This window comes from Osmia lignaria, chromosome 7, assembly GCF_051020975.1.
Source record: "Osmia lignaria lignaria isolate PbOS001 chromosome 7, iyOsmLign1, whole genome shotgun sequence".
Taxonomy (NCBI): Eukaryota; Metazoa; Arthropoda; class Insecta; order Hymenoptera; family Megachilidae; genus Osmia; species Osmia lignaria.
In genome coordinates this window covers 2,908,531-2,921,560 of record NC_135038.1, presented here as the reverse complement: position 1 = coordinate 2,921,560, position 13,030 = coordinate 2,908,531, and the positions used below count along the sequence as shown (strand labels likewise).

The following is a 13,030-nucleotide window of genomic DNA, read 5'->3' as shown; positions in this document are numbered from 1 at the left end:
TCCTCCGATTAAGAAGAGGATGACATAATCGTCATTATCAGGAGAAGGAGGAAAGGAAGAACGGGGGAGAGGAGCGATCGCTCCTGATGAGGATCAAGTTAGGTTAGGTTAGATTATGTTATGACGAATGGCCCGTCATCAAACAATGGCGGGACCGCGGCTTTGGTCGGATCACCTACCGGACCACACAGGTGCTCATCGGGCATGGTTGCTTTGGTGACTTCCAATGCCGGATTGGTCGCGAGGCGACGGCTATATGCCACCACTGCGGGGCGGGGCGGGACTCCATGCAACACACATTGGAACATTGTCCAGTGTTCGCGCGGGCCCGTCACGCCCTGCAGTATGAGTTGGGGGTGGATCTCTCGCCGGCGAGCGTTGTGAGAAACATGCTCGCCGGTGGGGATCAGTGGAGGGCGATGACCTCCTCACAGAATGAGGTCATCGCCTTGAAGGAGGAGGCGGAGCGTGGTCGGGAGAGAGTCGACCCTGCCCGCAGGAGAGGACGCCGTCGGGGGAGGCCCCCCGACGGCACAGTTAGCTGAGGAGGACGAAGCGGTGAGCCTTGACAATTCTGCCCACCGTCCCCAACAGGATGAGGGGGAGCGTCGGCTTACCCCCCAAGGTAGATAGGACAGGGGGATAGGACGGGGCTAGGGGCTTGCACCTCTCCCCCATTGCAGGTCGACGGCTCCTAGGTGGAGTCGCTGGACCGCAGGTGGCCGGGGCTGGGGCCCTGGTCGCCGTTGCACGCGGCCCGAGGAGAGGCCGGCTTCGGGTGTGGCCCCCGGCGTCAGCGGAGTTGGCACATAGGAGAGGGGTCAAAGGTTAGACCCTCCCCCGAGATGGGGCGCTAACGCGCCAAGGGCGAGGGGGTCCCGGCATGTTCGACAGAGGTCCCGAGGCCCTCCATAACGCCCAGTGCAGGTCACCGTGGGGGTTTTAGCTAGTAAAAATCCGGCACTACCCAGGGGGGCTGGGGGCGTCTTGTAGATTTCCCCCACGAAAAAAAAGGTGTCCCCTATCGTCACCCGACATAACTACATCAACGCCGTCATCATCTTATGTCATCATTTTGACCATGTTCCCGGGGTTGGAGGTCGGACATAGTGGTGTCATAAGACTCCCCTCAACATGACTTGTCAAATGAGGCGCCCCACATCGTCACCCGACATAACGCCAAGACAGTCACTTATGTCGAACACGCGGCCGGAAGACATCATTTGATTTAATTGATTTTGTTTCGTTTTTTGTCTCTCTAATTCGCAACTTTTCCGCGGTATTATGACTTGAAAATAAATTTTGCATTTCCTCGGCCCACCCTAATAGTTAGCGCCAATTGCATGAGACAGCCTGTACAATCGATATCAATAATAGCACAGTTATAATACGAATAACTAAACGAGTGCATATAGTGTTCAACATCCAACAGGCCTTTTACAAGATGGATTTAACATTGCCACGCATTTTGTCAAAAACCCACATTCACGCATACACGCGCACATCTATACCTAATTTTATTTTTTAAATCACTATCTGATTTTTTTGAGTCGGCAGTTATATGTCTTTGTAAGAGTTTACGCATCTTTTCTGCGTTGGACATGTTACTTCCAATACTATTTTATTTTGTAAATAACACGTAGTTATGGACTTTGATAAATCTACTGTAATAAACAGGACAAAGTTTGTCACACAAAATAGGCAACTGAATTTTTGTATAAGAGCATTCATTAGAAGAAAATTCTAATTACTTTATCAGACGTACACTCGTGATCAAATCAGGCTGCCCTAGGGAAAATGGCGATATAGAGGAAGCAGGAATTTTCAAAATCTTAATTTTGACAATTTTAATATGACAAATAATTTAGAAAAGAAATAATATAACTTTTAATTATTCGATATAAAATTTAGTATATAACTGAGAAATAATAAATAAATGTCAATTCAAATTTTCTCGCCTAAACGTTTATACGCAAGTGATACGAGCCGAGATATTATGCTTCTATATGTTGTATGTAAGTATTGTCCGCCGATCACAAAAAGTATCGCGGAATGGTGCAGGGGCAAGAAAGCGTACTATGCGCACATCGACTGACACCCTGGTTTTACACGAGTCTAATTAGTATATGTGACCGCTTCGACCAATCATACGTCACAGTTCGAAAGTACGTGTGACCTAAGGTGGGCGCGACCAATCAGATTGTATTATTTTCATGGGACTTCCTGCGATCGGTGGACAGTATGTATACATATAAGGCCTCTTCCTTACATTGTCATTTTTTCTGGGGATGCCTATGAGGTAAGGCGAAAAGCCGGGATACAGTAGCTCATAAAGTCCATGTTGGTTTTTATATTTATCTTAAAATGTTTTATTATTTTTTCTAAACTTATTATTTGTAAGTGCAAGAAACGTAGTAATGAAATATTGGAATGTTAGTACAGTCATGGTATTTCAACTATTAATTCTCTTCAGTCAGTGCCGCAACTATAATTGTTCTCTGAGGGGAATGGGGGACAACAAAATTTGTTTCATACCTTTTAATATCGTGATAATATTAAGTTTTCGAAAGTAGTGCGATACTTATTTAAAAAAAGTAATTTTTAATTTCTTAATAAAGGGGTAAACTGACCCTTCTGATACTCTTAGTTGCGCTATTGTCTTCACTGGCGAAAAAATCATATCGTTAATAAAACTATAAGTAATTATTTAGAAAGGCTTTTAGATAAATTTTTATAAATATAATAGCGACGATAATTAGAAAACACGTACAAGGATACTAACCTAAAATTAAATGTAGAATTTTTAAATGAAAGAGTTTCATATATGGAAGAATAATTTTTAAAGGAACAGTGTAAAATTTAGAAAACAGAAATAATATAAAATACAAAATTAAATTAAAATTGTGGCTCTTTTCATACCCCGACGTCCGAAGGTTAAACAGAAACTTCCACTTTATACAGGAGGGGGGAAGGGCTGCAACCCTTTGTAGATAAGCAGCCACTGATTCTTTCACATCGAATAATATTACAATCTTTTTTAAACAAAACTTTCTTAACCACGTAGTGCTATTATCGAATAACGTTCTGGAATAATTGACAAGTTCATTAAGTAACAATTTTGCTTATACATATTATCTTACTAGTTAATTGTATCAAATAAAAGTATTGTTTGATATATTTATACTAAAAAAGAATATAGTGATAAAGAAGAATCGTATTTTGGATAAAATTACCGAGTAGAAGGTATTTTTGATTTCAAACTTTTTTATCAAGTTATAAGTAAACTCTCGCTATATTGCCGGTTGCGACACTGTAGGAATGGGAACTTCTTGAAATTGGCAATATAGAAAACGCTCTTTTCATACGAATTCAAGAGCTACGATGGTACAAAGAGGAACTGGCTGAACTGGTAATATAGCGAGAGTTTACTACTGTATCAATCATTTTATGACTTATTGTTTGCATGACGAGTATAGATGAATTTAGAAATTACAAGTACTTTGTTTAAAAAATTTATATTACAAGCGCCAAAATACGTTCTACGGTGATTGTTGATAATAATAATTTTTATGTATTTATTATTTTTATTATAATAATTCACTCATTGTTTGAGATATTAGAATATCTCTTAAACACATGACGTACAAATTTCAAAATTAATAAAAAATAAATTGCAAGACTATAATTTAAACTTTGTACATTTACTATGTTTCTTGCATTGTATTTAATTATGGTATAATCTAAAAAGTAGAAAACAGCCAACACACTTGTCGATATGAATGATCATACATTCTACACTACATTAAATGTAATCTACACTTGAAATTTAAGAAACGTTGTTTAAAGTTAAAATTGAGGTAAGAGTTTTATTTTACGAACTTAAAGATATATGTATAAAATAATTTTATAACAAGTAAAGGACAGAGGACTATCGTTATATTTCCGAGAAGGGAGCGGTGGGGGCAGAAAATTTTTTAAACTTCCAAACTTATAGTTGGAAGGAAGAAGGGAGATACAACTGAATGATTTTCGTATACTATGAATGATGGAGGAATTGTACTAGCATGCTTGAAAATCTGCGTGAATGTCAAATCGCTCGCGTGGCCATATAACGAGAGTCCACTGTATATTGAAATTTTTCACGACAAAAGAAAGCAAGAAGCTTTTTGGTACCTTTGCATTTAAGACTTTTTCTTGTAAGGTAAAAGTATTTAAAATTTTGAAGAAGATTTTCAATCTAATTTTTGTTTTCAAGAGTAAATAGTGGGCAATAGCTATGGAAAAAATTAATGTCTTTATATAATATATTAACAAAGGTGACAGAGTTCTTATAAATTCTTTTGATTTCATGGCTAGCACAAAAGCAAGTAATGTCTTCTTACTATTTACATGTATTTACATGTAATCTTCATCAAAATGAAAAAGCAAGAGACGCATATTAAAGAGAAAAACCTGCTCTTTCTACTGCTTCTTTACCGAATGATCTACGATGATTTGATCGCTTTCTATGAGCAGTTAAAGTCAAAAGGACGACTTTTATTTCAAAATTAAATAACTCAGCCAAAAAACATCATACAAAAACCAAAAACTACTGATTTTACATAGGAAGGTAGTCGATTTCGACTGGTATAAATGCAAATTGCTATAAAAAATTTGTTAGTGCCATGCAACGTTACAAAGTTGAACCAAATTTTTAAAAATTTTCGAAGTGCTACTTATGTCACTATAACTTTTATAAAATTCAAGATAGCTAAAATTTTAAAAGAGGATCTGAAAATAGAGATTTCACAGCTTCAAATAATCTTTCCGCGATATCGATTCGATCATTTTTCTCAAAGTTATAACCATCTGAATTTCGTCCTATTTTTCGGGTTCGTAAAGGTGATCCCTTAATTGTTTTGTGGAGTGTAGTTTTCCCCGTAATTACAGCAGAAATTTAACATATGTATTTTTTATAAGAACTCTATATAAATCCTTACAGTTATCACTTTTAACGACATAAAGGAACCCGTACACATCTCTAGTTCCAAGCTGTTCGGATATTTTGCACATAGGGTGTTCACGGCAAGTGTAAATTATCCATTATTTCGTAACTTACTGCAGATTGTATGTTATAAGGAACACACTTTTCGACAAAGAAAAAATTTTTTTTCGAGATATGAAAGTCAAGCTTGTTTTGGCATCAGTTTAGTATATGGGCTGCGCCCCCCCCCCCCCCCCCCCCCCCCCCCCCAACGAAGAAATATTATCCCAGCCGTAGCACGCTGTGGCATGCAACGAGGCAATGTCTGCCTCTTCAAAAGGGTTCGGGACGGTGATACGATACGGGCGTTTGATACAAGTGGATACTCGGCTTAATAAGTCTTAAAAGGGCGGATCTACGCAGGTCCGATGTCAAAATGATTAAAATTAGTTAACTTTGATTTTAAGTTCACCCGTTATATGGTCGGTAGACGGGCCGCTTGCGGCGAGTGGAATTCAAGTTCATCGCAACTTTCAACCCTTATATCCCCGTCCCCTTAAGACTTCGACACCTGGAACCACCATATTTGTGATCCTCATCCTCCAAGCTATCCGACGATATACCTCGCCCCCTGGGGGAAGCAGCCCATATACTAAATCGGAGCCCTTGTTTTTGTTTTCTTTTGGACATTAGCACCTCTAGCGTAGTGATATTAGGTGGAATAGATTTTTTCGCACATGCGCGATTTCTTGTGACGTAACGATAACGATTTCTGTATCGTATAACAGCACAGTTCAACCCGTCATTCGTTTGTAGACGATCGCATGGTGCTGCCAATCGGAGTAAAAAGCCCGAGCGAGATCAATAACTATGTCAGCGTACCTATTGACATTGATCTCATGAGTGAATAGCTGCGAGATGCGAACCAACTGGTGGGTTGCCGAATGAGTGGAACGAAAGCCAAACTGTTGGTTGATGAAGATTCAGGCATGGGCAGACTTTGCTCGGGCGGCCGTGCACGCAAGCGCTTACGAGTATAGGGTCTACCATTTATCTTGGAACCCGTGCGTGCGCAAACTCATGAATGTGGCAACAGCGCTAAAATTCGATAGATGCGACCTCTGCCAACCATTGCTGAAAGTATAATGTCAGTATCAATCACAGTGTCACAGCCGACTCTAGTACTTACTAGCCGTGCTGAAATAAAAATGGCAACACCGCGGGAGTCCGGTCTGAATATATCAACACCTACCCTACTCTATCTGCCTCCCGGACTCCCAGCCAATCAACATCGTCAGACTCCCGGCTGCTCTCTGACCTTCACATAACCCCTTTGGTTTCGTTCCAATAATTTCGTTTGTTTCAAGGTTTTTATTAACTTATATACACGTTTATTAATTCTTAAATGTGTCAATTTGATCCAAAGATGGTTTCATTTTGCTTCATACCTAAATTTTCTTGAAATCACTGTAAATATTTCAAATATCATGCTTCACAACACCAACCTACTTAGAAAGTACACAAAATATATATCACATTTATAACAATTTTATACTAGCACATCACTTCTACTTGCCATAGTTGCAATCTTTATGTATTGTTTATACATAATTAATACAAAATAGGGATGAAGTTCCGAATACGACCGGTTGCCAATCAAGATGAAATTTTGAGGGGGAGGGGGGAGGGAGGAGGGGACCCTAAATATAAAGTGGTATCTTCGGATTCCTATTAGTTTCCGAGATATTAATTAAAAACTTTCGTACAATACATAGAATTTTTCCTATACAGACGTAACTAACACAACCGTCTTCGTGTAGTAAGCTGACATCGTCAAGTGTCGAACAGCCGTTGACACAGCGGGGGTTCCAACCTGACTATCTATAAGGTGTCCTATTCAAAACTTTGGAGATACGATGAGTGTTGCAGCGTTGCCGGCCGCCTTCCGGTGACGGTAAATCAAATGTGTTTAATTCCTTGAGAATTAGTAATAAAATATAATACATAACGTAATGTAACTAAAAAAAATGGATTTTACATGGAACACCCTATAGAAACGGAAGCCGATATCGCTATGATGTGAACGGCTGTTCGACACTTGACGATGACGGTTGCTACAGCGAAGACGGTAGTGTTAATTGCGTCTGTATAGGCAAAATTCTATGTATTGTACGAAAATTTTTAATTAATATCTCGGAAACTAATAGGAAGCCGAAGATACCACTTTATATTTGGGGTCCCCTTTCCTCTCGCTCCTTCCCCTCAAAATTTCATCTTGATCGGCGACCGGTCGTATTCGGAACAGCCCAAAATAGTGTATATTACTACAGATTTTAATTAAAAAAAACGTTAATTACAATTCCGAGCACAGGACTCTGTTTTTGAAAATAGGACTCCCGATTGTCACGTGAGCGGTGTTGCCACGTTGTTCAGCATGGCTAGTAGTACTAGAGTCGGCTGTAATAGTGTCAGTTCGTCTAGTGAAAAAGCACTAAAGGGGAAAGTGCCCCTTTCCACCTCATGTGAATGAGAGATCACGCGCGAGCGCGCAGCCATTATGCGTCGTTCACATGAGAAATACCTTTGTACATATTTCAGGAGAAAAGAAATTTTGTCAAATAAATGCTTAGTCGGAGAAGTGAGACGGTTCATTCTTCAACGAGTCGGCTCGACTCGGCTCAGCAGAACTCGGGCGCAATCGGCAGAGAAACAAACATACTCGTATCTTGAATCGAATCTCAGACCAGAGTATCGCCGATCATGCCAAACATTGCGCTGTTGCCACATTCATGAGTTCACGCACGCACGGGTTCCGAGATAAATAGTGGACCCTGTATGTATGCAGAGGACGGCGTTGCCTTCTTCTGTAGCTCTTTCGACGCACGCGTGCACCTAGGGTGCCTGTGCCTATCTTGATCGTTAATGCCCATACCCATGACAATGCCTTCATTGAAGATCCTTCTCGCGTCAAAAAATTTCCACAGACAATTCGAACATAAGCTGTTAGTCCAGATGTTCCATAACCTTCGAACGGCGCACCATGAAGAGAGCGATAATTTGAATTTAATTATATATTCCATATTATTTCCATTTTTTAAATTTTACACTGTTCCTTTAAAAATTATTCTTTCAATATATGAAACTCTTTCGTTTAAAAATTATGTGTTTAACTTTAGGTTAATATTCTTGTATACGATTTGTAAATTTGAATTTTGGTTCATTCAGTTTTCGCTGCTCAAGAGTTAATGTATATTTTGATTTTTAGTTTTTGATGTTTAGATTTTACTTAAAAATTGACTGATTTTTGTCAAAAGAACCGAGAGGAACCGAGTATAAACATAAAGGTCAATAAATTCGTCTTAAGAACTGTAATATGATCTAAACAAATGTATACATATAGCTTCATTTTAAAAAACGAACTTGACTTCCATTCCTTAGAAAATATTAATGTAAAAAAAAATTTCTCGTTGAAAAATGTGCCCCTCTATAACTAACAATTTTTATATAAGCAATCTTTTGTATTTTCAATAATTACAAAATAATAGATTGTTTGCAATTATCGTGGATACCTTGTATAGTCGGTTTCTCTAAGAAAAATGGCAATGGGAACCTTCATATTTCCTTCATAGATGGGAACCTTCATAGGTCGCAAGTTTATTTCTTGAAAATTAAGCCCCATATTATAAAAGAGCAAATGACTTTTCGATTTCATTTGCAATATTGAATTTACTGTTTTCATAATACCTATATATTCTTTTTTAAATATTCTGCATACAAGTTCGTATGTACTGCTTTCACTTTTATGCTTTCATTATTTATTAAATATTTGTGAAACTTTATTATTTAGTTATTGGACTAAATATACTAAATTTTAAATAAATCTTAAATTTCAGAAGGATCGTTTGTTCTATGTTAGGAGCCGTCCATAAAGGTCGTCCGTAGATTTTTGCTATTTTCAGATACCCCTCTGCTCCTTTATCATATCCAGTTACATTTGCACTAACCTTTTCTCTGAAAGAACGTCAAAAATTTTACTACTCCTATTAGTTTATTTTTCTGGTCTTAGCACATTAACAAGTAAAAAAAGAAATACAATTCTTAAAAATAAAAAAATTATGAAAAATATAACTTTTTGAAAACGATGTTTTCGAAACGGATTTCGAATTATATAAGCTAATAACAGAAATTGTGAACTTCAGACAATCTATTTCATCTAGATTCTAGAACATCTATTTTCATTTCTAGTTTGTAATGAAAGCTTCTAAGGATCATATTTTATAATTGTCAAATTTGTATTACATATACTGTCCCCCGATCACAAGAAATCTCGCAGGACGGCAAAGGGGCAAGAGAGGATACTTGCAATTAATTAATAGATATGATCGCTTTGACCAATAATACATCACGACCGAAAATACTATAGAGAGATGAGAAGTTGAAGAGCGGGACACAGGGGCAAAGGGAGCACTTCACACGCTCCACCCTGTCCCCATATTTGATCCTCGCCTTCAAAGTTCGCCGCAATGCTGACTTCGTACCATCTCGCTTTGTCGCGAAGTCTCATTTTCCTTCTTTGTCAGGCGACGCGATTAGGCTGAAGTAATGCCTGAAGCAGTTCCGGCCTCCTGGGGGTTCTAGTTACTATCCGAAGGTAAGTACGAGGAGGGGGTTTTTAGTATACATACAGTAAAAGCTGGATATATGCAACAAACATTGGGACCAAGCCGTTGCATATATCCAGCCGAGGTGTCGAATCTCGGGTTACACGCGACGACCAGCCAAGCGTGAACGTAGAAAAGGACAGACAGTGGCGGAAAGAGAGAGGTCCGATTATCAAAGGAAAGAGCCGAAACGTATCGGTGTGACTAATACTAATTGAACTAAAAAACTTTTTTATTTTTGATATTTTTTTAATGAATCTTTTACTAGCGCATTGGTGAGATTTTTGTGATTAAAGTGGTACCAAACACGATATAGTTTCAATTATAATTACTTGCTAAAATTAATGTTAAAAGTTGGCGAAAAGCAAAGGAGGGTTGGAAATGAAAACCGGTTGCGGTGTCGGTTCTGCTTTCAAACGTTGCATATATCCAGCCGAGGTGTCGATTCTGCGTCCGTACACATCGTTTGTATTCAGCCGCGATACCTATTCTACGTTCGTACACAACATGCGACGTGTTGCATGTTGCATGTTGCGTGTTTGATGTATCTTTGGTGTACGGCCTGCCTTATGTTTGGTATCATTTTAATCAGAAAAATCTCACAAATGCGTTAGTAAAAGTTTCATTAAGAAAAAGTTAAGAATAACAAAGTTTTATCGTTCAATTAGTATTAGTCACACCGATATTACGGTCGGATCATATTACACGGTTTTCTCGTCGAGCGGCTCGGTTCGTCTAGGGGGATCCCCCCAAGTGGAGGGGATAGCGATGTTGCATATATCCAGCCAAACTTTTGTTGCATATATCCAGCTTTTACTGTATACGGAGTCCAACGCTACCGGGATTGCACTCCCTGCCCGGTGTGCATAAAGCATTTTCCCCCTCCTCGTAATGAAAAAAAAGCAAAACGACGCGATTAGTATGTGATCGCATCGGCCAATAGCGCGCGACGATCTAGAATGCGTGTGCGTGAGGTGTGACTTATCAGTGATGACCAATCGTACCCGCATTCCTTAAATTCGTCAACTTCTCATCTCCCTACAGTACGTGTGAGCTAAGGTCGAGCACGACCAATTAGATTGCGTTATTCTCATGGGTGTAGGGACTGAAAATGGCATTTCTGTCTCAGGATCATCTGCCAGACTCATCAGTGGGGCTGACGACAGACGATCCCTGTCCTCGACGCTCATAACACCACTTTTCGGAATTTCTATATATCCGAATATCCAAATCGCACGCCGGGCGACCGCCAGTGAGAACAGTACTGATCCCACAGCCACTTGGTGGTCGTTGGCCCGAGTCAAAAACGTCCGGGGAGATGAGTTCACACCCCTTCCACTAAACGTCTACATAGGACTGCTTGTGATCGATGGACAGTATGTAAAAAAGAAAAATGATAAATTATTAAGAATTCTTATATAAGATTGTTTAACAAAATTTATTGGTGGATGTCGCAAACGACTAGAACCATCCATTTCTTCAAGCATACACAGTCACATTTTGATACCCTCCGGACGGACGACCTCTAAGAATGGTCCTTCGTTTCATATAAAACAAATGACACTATTGTTGAAATATTAGTAATTTATCATGTTTCTACGTAATGCATCGAATAAAAATATTTTCTTTTCTATTCGTTTCTGCATCATAGAATTGTGTATGATAGATTGTCGTATTTTGAACTTTTCATTTGAGTCTACGTAGTCGAGATGTTTAATAGAAATAAATTTTATTTCATTAATAGCGTATTATCTCTTGACATATGTATTAATAATGATCTTTTATTGTTACTATTCAAACAATTTATTTCTCACTTCCTCTTCGATAAAGCTTAGAAAGCACAAAAATGTGTTATAAGCGAATAAGTATAAAAAGAGACAAAAATGTTGGATTTTAGGATAATGTATTTATACATAACATTCATTATCCTTTTTAAATCAAAAGTTAAAAAAAAGTTCAAAAAATTATAATAATTATTATTCAATATCTTTTCACTTTCCTTTCAAAAATGTTTTGTCTAGTATTTCATACGATTTATTAATAAATAATAATATGAAATAGATAAATTGCATAATTAGTACTATATCTTGTTATTCTTTCTGTCATTCAACAACTAATAATTTAATTTTAACCTTTCCATTTATAATAAATTACATAACAAATCAGCTTCGAAACCCAATGTGCGTGTACTTTAAAATCAAAATCTTAAACTGCAAAGTTCCTTTCGTGGCAAAAAATGTATGTACCCTGACTTCTTAATATTCTATGCCAGAATAGTTTAATTACCTTTGCAACATGAAAAATGATAAACTATTCAACAATCATTGAAAAATATTCTGTTTCAAAGTTACATTCATAACTGAAATATCTACAGTTTATACATTTCTTACAAAATTCAACAATCATTTAATTAGTTTGTTTTTGAAAGAGAATATTTGGAAATATATAATTGTAAACATTAACGAAAAAAAAAATTAAGAATTTACAAATAAAGTACCTATAAATTCTGTAATCATAATAATATCAAAAATTCAATAAAAACATTGTTTCAATCAGTTAAAGTAATATTACGTATCCAACATAAGTATAAAACATTTTGTACATACATTACGAACTTCAATAGAATGCCATAATACTAAGTATGCAATTCTGCGATAAAGTCGGGCAAAATCAGGTATTTCTTTTTTAAATAATAAATATTAGAATTATTTAATAATGGTCACAAATACTGCTGTGACTACAAATGACATATCCACCTCATACCATACGAATTAATTCAGGTAAATATGGAATTTCATTTAGTTATTTAAGGAATAAATCGGTTTTTTTTAATCATTTAAGAACGTAGAAAAATTGGATTTATTAAATTTTGTCACATTGGATACTTTAGCATGGTATAAAACCAGAATGTTAATTTGTAGTTTATTACTTGATAAAATAAAAATTTTTGAACTAAACTAATTAGTTTCGTATGTTTTGAAGTAGGTCCTAGATGTTACTTTATCCATGAGATGACTGGACACTGAAGCAGCTTTGAATAATCAATGTATTTGATACTCGATTTTATCTCACTTCCCTCTACTTATTTCTAGAAAACATAAAGAACTAATAAATTAATATTATTATCTTTGTTTATCAAGTGTCAGAGATCCAAATAATTTCATATGACAATATCAGTATCATACAAATTACATCCTACTTCATGTCACATTTAGTATAAACATGATAAAAGAAATGGCAATACTCAATTTTACCTTGGTAAAATGATAACACGATCATCTCCTATTACTAGAAAGTTAATAATAACATTAATATCGACGAATAAGTTGAATTTAGATTTTTCTAATTTTAATTCTATAGATCAGGGCTAGGAATTAAGTACTTACTTTTTCGACTATTTTTCAGA

General features: G+C 37.1%; 1 protein-coding gene across 1 annotated transcript in view; it reads right to left on the bottom strand.

The window, feature by feature from the left end:
• Positions 1-11,622: 11,622 nt before the first annotated feature.
• LOC117609657 (metabotropic glutamate receptor 8) overlaps positions 11,623-13,030 on the bottom strand; it is a 218,235-nt gene continuing 216,827 nt past the window's right edge. Inside the window, exon 19 of the mRNA XM_076689003.1 lies at positions 11,623-12,712. The gene's annotated coding sequence lies outside the window, so the exon portion shown is untranslated. The remainder of the gene's footprint in view (positions 12,713-13,030) is intronic.